Source organism: Arachis ipaensis, chromosome B01, assembly GCF_000816755.2.
Source record: "Arachis ipaensis cultivar K30076 chromosome B01, Araip1.1, whole genome shotgun sequence".
NCBI classification, from domain to species: Eukaryota; Viridiplantae; Streptophyta; class Magnoliopsida; order Fabales; family Fabaceae; genus Arachis; species Arachis ipaensis.
In genome coordinates, this window is record NC_029785.2 from 16,424,582 (window position 1) to 16,431,793 (window position 7,212).

At 32.5% G+C, this 7,212-nt stretch overlaps 1 long non-coding RNA gene across 1 annotated transcript; it reads left to right on the forward strand.

Annotated features, from left to right (window-relative positions):
- Positions 4,734-5,134, forward strand: LOC110268414. Its single transcript, XR_002356525.1, has 3 exons — positions 4,734-4,774; positions 4,896-4,976; positions 5,068-5,134. It is a non-coding gene; the product is annotated as an uncharacterized LOC110268414 (long non-coding RNA).

Below are 7,212 nucleotides of genomic sequence, written 5' to 3' on the forward strand. Positions count from 1 at the left end.
CACTTTGATAAGCCATACTACTGTAATAGTATTTTTGTTGATTGAAAGTAGATCATCATTTATTGACCTCATGAACATTTTTCGGTTCGGTAGATTTTTTGATTTCGTTTCTGTCATGAGGAATTTTCGGTTTGGGGGGTTGTGGCATTCTAATTGACTTGTTTAACATACACATACTTGTAGTTGTGGATATATTGAATGAGTTTTGTTTAGGACAATTTACATTAGAGACAACTTTTTCACTTTGATAAGCCAAACTACTGTAATAGTATTTTTGTTGATTGAAAGCTGATCATCATTTATTAACCACATGATCATTTTTCGTTTCGGTAGCCATTTTTTTCGGTTCTGTGCATGAGGGAGTTTCGGTTCGGTGGGTTGTGGCATTCTAATTGACTTGTTTAACATTCACATGCATGTGGTTGTTGATGTATTGAATGAGTTTTGTTTAGGACAATTTACATTAGAGACAACTCTTTCACTTTGATAAGCCATACTACTGTAATAGTATTTTTGTTGATTGAAAGCTTATCATCATTTATTGACCACATGAACATTTTTCGATTTGGTAGACTTTTTGATTTCGTTTCTGTGCATGACGAAGTAGTTGTTAATGTATTAAATGAGTTTTGTTTAGGACAGTTTACATTAGAGACAACTCTTTCTCTTTGATAAGCCATACTATTGTAATAGTATTTTTGTTGATTGAAAGATGATCATCCTTTATTAACCACATGAACATTTTTCGGTTTGGTAGCCTTTTTGATCTTGGTTCTGTGCATGAGGGAGTTTCGGTTCGGTAGGTTGTGGCATTCTAATTTACTTGTTTAATATACACATGCTTGTGGTTGTTGATGTATTGAATAAGTTTTATTTAGGGAAAGTTACATTAGAAACAACTCTTTTACTTTGACAAGCCATACTACTGTAATAGTATTTTTGTTGATTGAAAGCTGATAATCATTTATTTATCACATGAAGATTTTTCGGTTCGGTAGCCTTTTTGATTTTGGTTCCGTGCATGAAGGATTTTCAGTTCGGTGGGTTGTGGCATTCTAATTGACTTGTTTAACATACACATGCTTATGGTTGTTGATGTATTGAATGTGTTTTATTTAGGACAATTTAAATTAGAGACAAACTCTTTGACTTTGATAAGCCATACTACTGTAAAAGTATTTTTGTTGATTGAAAGCTGATCATCATTTATTGACCACATGAACATTTTTCGGTTCGGTAGCCTTTTTGATTTCGTTTCTGTGCATGAGGAATTTTCGGTTGGGTGGGTTGTGGCATTCTAATTGACTTGTTTAATATACACATGCTTGTAGTTGTTGATGTATTGAATGAGTTTTGTTTAGGACAATTTACATCAGAGACAAATCTTTGACTTTGATATGCCATACTACTGTAATAGTATTTTTGTTGATTGAAAGCTGATCATTATTTATTGACCTCATGAACATTTTTCGGTTCGGTAGCTTTTTTGATTTCGTTTCTGTGCATGAGGGATTTTCGGTTCGGTGGGTTGTGGCATTCTAATTGACTTATTTAACATACACAAACTTGTAGTTGTTGATATATTGAATGAGTTTTGTTTAGGAGAATTTACATTAGAGATAACTCTTTCACTTTGATAAGCCATACTACTATAATAGTATTTTTGTTGATTGAAAGCTGATGAACATTTATTAACCACATGATCATTTTTCGGTTCGGTAGCCTTTTTTATTTCAGTTCTGTGCATGAGGGAGTTTCGGTTTGGTGGGTTGTGGCATTCAAATTGACTTGTTTAACATACATATACTTGTGGTTGTTGATGTATTGAATGAGTTTTGTTTAGTACAATTTATATTAGAGACGACTCTTTCACTTTAATAAGCCATACTACTGTAATAGTATTTTTGTTGATTGAAAGCTGATCATCATTTATTAACCACATGATCATTTTTTAGTTCGGTAGCCTTTTTTATTTTGATTCTGTGCTTGAGGGAGTTTCGGTTCGGTGGGTTGTGGCATTCTAATTGACTTGTTTAACATTCACATGCTTGTGGTTGTTGATGTATTGAATGAGTTTTGTTTAGGTCAATTTACATTAGAGACAACTCTTTCACTTTGATAAGCCATACTACTGTAATAGTATTTTTGTTGATTGAAAGCTGATAATTATTTATTAACCACATGAATATTTTTCGGTTCGGTAGCCTTTTTTATTTCGGTTCTGTGCATGAGGGAGTTTCGGTTCGATGGGTTGTGGCATTCTAATTGACTTGTTTAACATACAGATGCTTGTGGTTGTTGATGTTTAGGACAAGTTACATTAGAAACAACTCTTTCACTTTGATAAGCCATACTACTGTAATAGTATTTTAGTTGATTGAAAGCTGATAATCATTTATTTACCACATGAAGATTTTTCGGTTCGGTAGCCTTTTTTATTTTGGTACTGTGCATGAAGTATTTTTGGTTCGGTGGGTTGTGGCATTCTAATTGACTTGTTTAACATACACATGATTGTGGTTATTGATGTATTGAATGAAATATTGACCAAAATATTTTTTTAAAGCAAAACGCAACAAGAAAATGGCAACAATAAAGGAGAAGGCACAATATAACGTAAGTATATTAAATATATTTATCCACTTTCATTTGAATAATATCTATTTTATATTATAAATATATCCTCACATTCTGATTTAAAACTTGCAGAAAACTCACTATTGCAGATGCCAAACAAAGGCAATAGCGACAGTGTACAAGGAAATGGGTCAAGAAAAGAGAGATATTGTGGAAGCAATGGGATTTGGTGGTCTGGAACATGTGCCAGAATTGAACGTCTCTAATACACTGCTGATAGAATTGAGTGATCAGTTTGATATAGAGAGAGGATGCTTGAAAATAAAACAGGGGACAATAAATATAACTCTTCGAAAAGTAGCAGCTGCCCTCGGTATAACCAATGGAGGTAATACATTTTCCAATTACTGCTTATTTTCAGTTTATTGGTGTCCGGATAATCAAACTGACCGTTTTTGTCTTATTTTTGCTATTAAAATATTGTAGAGAATCTTTTTCTTGAAAAGGTTGATTACAACAAGCTGAATCCAACAGACAAGGAAATATTTGACAATGTCAAAAATATTTCCTTGGCAACTTTGGCAAAGAATGTGCTGGATATGAGTGTAGAAGGGGAGGAGAACCAGAAAAATTCAAGAGGACTTTTGTTGTCTTCATACAAAAGTACTTCTTGCTCCCCACAACGGTAAGTGTGGCCTCCCCAATCCACAAGTCATCGATTTATCATGTGGACAACCTTAAGGGAATGGGATTGGGCAAAGCATATTCTCAACTTCTTAATGAAAGGAGTTGAAAACAAGAGAGAGGGGAAGAAACAGTCTGTTGATGGCTGTGTTTTTGTCTTAATGTTGATATACTTCCATAAAACAAAGTTCTCCCACTCATTTGCACCTGATTCTCCCCTGCACCATGGGTGGCCTATTGGACAAAGGAAAAGATCATTGAACGGATTTCATCCAAAACAACACAACCATTGGTAAGTACTATACTAAAAATCCCCGAAAAATTAGCTTGCTTTTAGGTTATAATTAAATTATTTGTCCTACTTGCAATTGTTAGTTTTGTTCATTTGAATGTTTCTGAATTAAGAAACATTTTTCTTGATGAATAAATAGTTGTCATGTACTATTCACCATATGAATATTTTTCGGTTTGGTAGGATTACTTTATTCGGTTCACCGAATTGTTAAATTGTTATTTTGATGATTAATTAATTGAGACCTTGTTTCTGTTTTAGGGACTTCTGTACAAAAAGAAAAAAAACAAAGAAAAAACAAAAACAAGTAACTTGGAGAAAAAAGAAAAAGAAAATAAAATAAAAAAGAAAAAAACATAGTAAGTTTAATTTTCATATCAATTTTATTTAATTTGTATTTGCTTAAATTAGTTCTTATGTATTGCATAGAAGAAGAAATAAAAAAAACCACAAAAAAAGAAAACAACCATTGAAGGTGGTTAAAAAACACACCAAAAAAACAAAGCATGTGCCAAGCGAATCTGAAAACGATTAAGTATTTTTGTTGATTGCATATATATCTATTTTCGGTTTGGTGGCCTTCTAGGATTCGGTTTAGCAGTTTAACGTATTTCAGTTCGGTGTTATCTTTGGGTTTGGTTGACTTCATCATTAGTGTCTTATCTCCGGTATAAATTCAATGTGTTTATCTGTTTTACAGAGAAAATGAAACTGAGAAAACATCCATAATAAAAAGAAAAAAAAAAAAACCAAAAAGAGTGGCAAAAACACCAACCCAACCTGAGAATGAGTAAGTTTCTCGAATCATATTTTCTTTTACTGATACTTACATTTTAGGTTTCTTGATATTTTATGAACTTTCAGAACTGAACAAGAAAAAGACAATGCTGCCGAAAAAAGAAAACAAGCATTGGAGATAATAAGAGAGAAAAGATCAAAGAAAAGAAATGATGGAGCTCAGTCAATAAACATTGCTCCGGATCAGTTTGACTCTCCACAGGGACAAAATGATTTCTCTCAGACGTAAGATTCAGTTTATTATTCCTGAATTCTTTTTCTTACTTGGCTTACTTTTGCTACAACCTTTTCTAATTCCTCTAGATTCAATTACTAATATTTATTTATATTGCTTAGTGTGCCAACTATAAATATTGATAGTGAGCAAGTTTTATAGATAAAAGGAAGCTCTACACTTTCTGTAGATGCTGCAAGCAATATCAGGTAAATTGGTTCACTGCATATTGTATTTTCGGTTCGGTGGTTGCCCAAAAATAAATTTATTGTCTTTCTAGACCTCTACTTTTAATCTTGGTTTTTAATTTTAATTTATTATTTTTTTTAGAAAAAATACCCCGAAAACCCCGATCAAATATTTTAGAAAAAAGAAAATCTTCCCAAGAAAGACGTCTAAAACTGCACAAGTGTAAGTTAAAAATATTTATGTTACTCTTTTAAATTTAGTTAATAATTTTTGTTTAATTAATCAAAAGAAAATTGCGTTTAAATTTCACTAGAGCTACACCTGAATCTGAAGTACAAATCGTTGAGTTTCAACAACAAACTCGTTCTGAACCTTTGGAAGTGTGAGTGTTTCAATGTGCAAATTCCTATTTTTCAAAACAAATTCTAATTATTCTAATTATTCAACATTAACTTTATTTTTGTTTACATCCTCTTGCATTGTCTCTTCCAAGTTCAGTTCAGGAAGAGTTGATGAAGGATGACTTCATGTATGTCCCTCCACAAGAAGAAACACAACAAACATCTAATAATGAGTAAGTTAATAAATATTTATTCACCACATGAATCTTGTTCAATGTGTACTGCTTATAAATGGTTTAATTATGGTTTAGTTGAAACCAAAAATGAGTTCAATCTGTTCTTGTCTTTGGACTCTCTTCTGCTTATTACAACTGCCCTTAAGAAGCTGAAAAGTAAGGTGTTACAGTATCTCTTACGAGTTCTGTAATTGAAGACTTAATGAAAGATGACTATGTGTATGAAGTTTCTAATGAAGAGTAAGTTTCACATAAAAATTCTTTTTATTAATTTTAGTGGTTGTTATTGAACTGTTTTCTATTTAATGCAACAGCCCTGCAAAAGAACAAGAACAAAAAGCCCAAGAACCAACGGTGCAACAAGAATCAGAACAAGAAGCACCTGTTAATGTATAAGCATTAAATTCTTTAATATCACTTTTGTTTAATATAATTTCGGTTCACTGTAAGTTTTGGTTTTGGTTCAGTATAAGTATAGTTTTCAGTTCACTATAATGATTAGTGTAATTTCTGTAAAATATCTCTTGTTAAATATGATAATAATTTGGGATAATTATAGAAATCTTTACTGTTTAATGCAATAGCCCTGCAAAAGAACAAGAACAACAAGCCCAAGAACCACCAGTGCAACAAGAATCAGAACAAGAAGCACCTGCTAATGTGTAAGCATTAAATTCTTTAATATCACTTTTGTTTAATATAATTTCGGTTCATTGTACGTTTGGGTTTTGGTTCAGTATAGGTTTGGTTTTCGGTTCACTATAATGATTAGTGTAATTTCTGTTAAATATCATTGTTAAATATGATAATAGTTTGGGATAATTATAGAAATGTTTACTGTTTAATGAAGCAGACCTCTGGAACATCCCTGCGAAGAACCAACAGAGCAACAATCCAAACAAGAAGCAACTGTTGATGTGTAAGATTTACTGCTTATATAAATATCGATAATGTTTACTGCTTATACATGGTTTAATTATGGTTCGGTTGAAACCAGAAATGAATTCAATGTGTTGTTGTCTTTGGACTCTGTTTTGTTTTTTGTAGCTGCCCTCCAGAACCCAACAAGCAGGGTGTTACGGGGTCTATTACAAGCTCTGTTATTGAACAGTTTTTCAAGGATGCCGATGTCTATCAAGTTACTGATGAAGAACAATCCAAAGAACTTCCGGTGGCATGGCAATCAGAAAAAGAAACTCTAATCTTGTCATCATTTGACAGGTATGTTACTTGATTTTCTTTAATATCATTTTTGTTTAATATCATTTCGGTTTACTGTTAATTTAAATTTGGGTTCACTACTTGTTTGGATTTCGGTTCACTATATTGATTAAATATCATTTTTGTTTAATATCATTGTTAAATATCTATCATCCTATAGTGCTGCTAAACCTAGGGAAAGGGAATATGAAAGGCCTTCCTTTAGCCTTGGGATAAGTCCACCAGCATCTCAACCAACTCAGGTCTCTCAAGAGAGTGATTCACAGCTTGACATCCTGGCAGAGGCGGTAATAGATGCTAGAGTGGAAGCAGCATTAAAATATGCTGAAGGAACATCTTCAGAACCAACATTACTAGCAGCTCAAGTTTACAGAACTCCGCAGAAAAAGACAAAAATAACGAACGAGCTGATTGAAAAGTGTTATCATTGGATGACACATGTAAAACAGATAAAAGATAGTACCAATGAATATGAACAATTATTTGTCTTGAAACATGAGGGACACTACGAGGGATTAAGAGAATATTTCACGTCTCTAAAGTCCGAAGAACAAGTGCATGCCATGGTAAAATCCTTTGCCAATTGCATTAACATCAATAATTTTTTTAAACACTCTTATATAGTATGTCTCATAAATTTTCATCCTGTAGGTGGTTAGT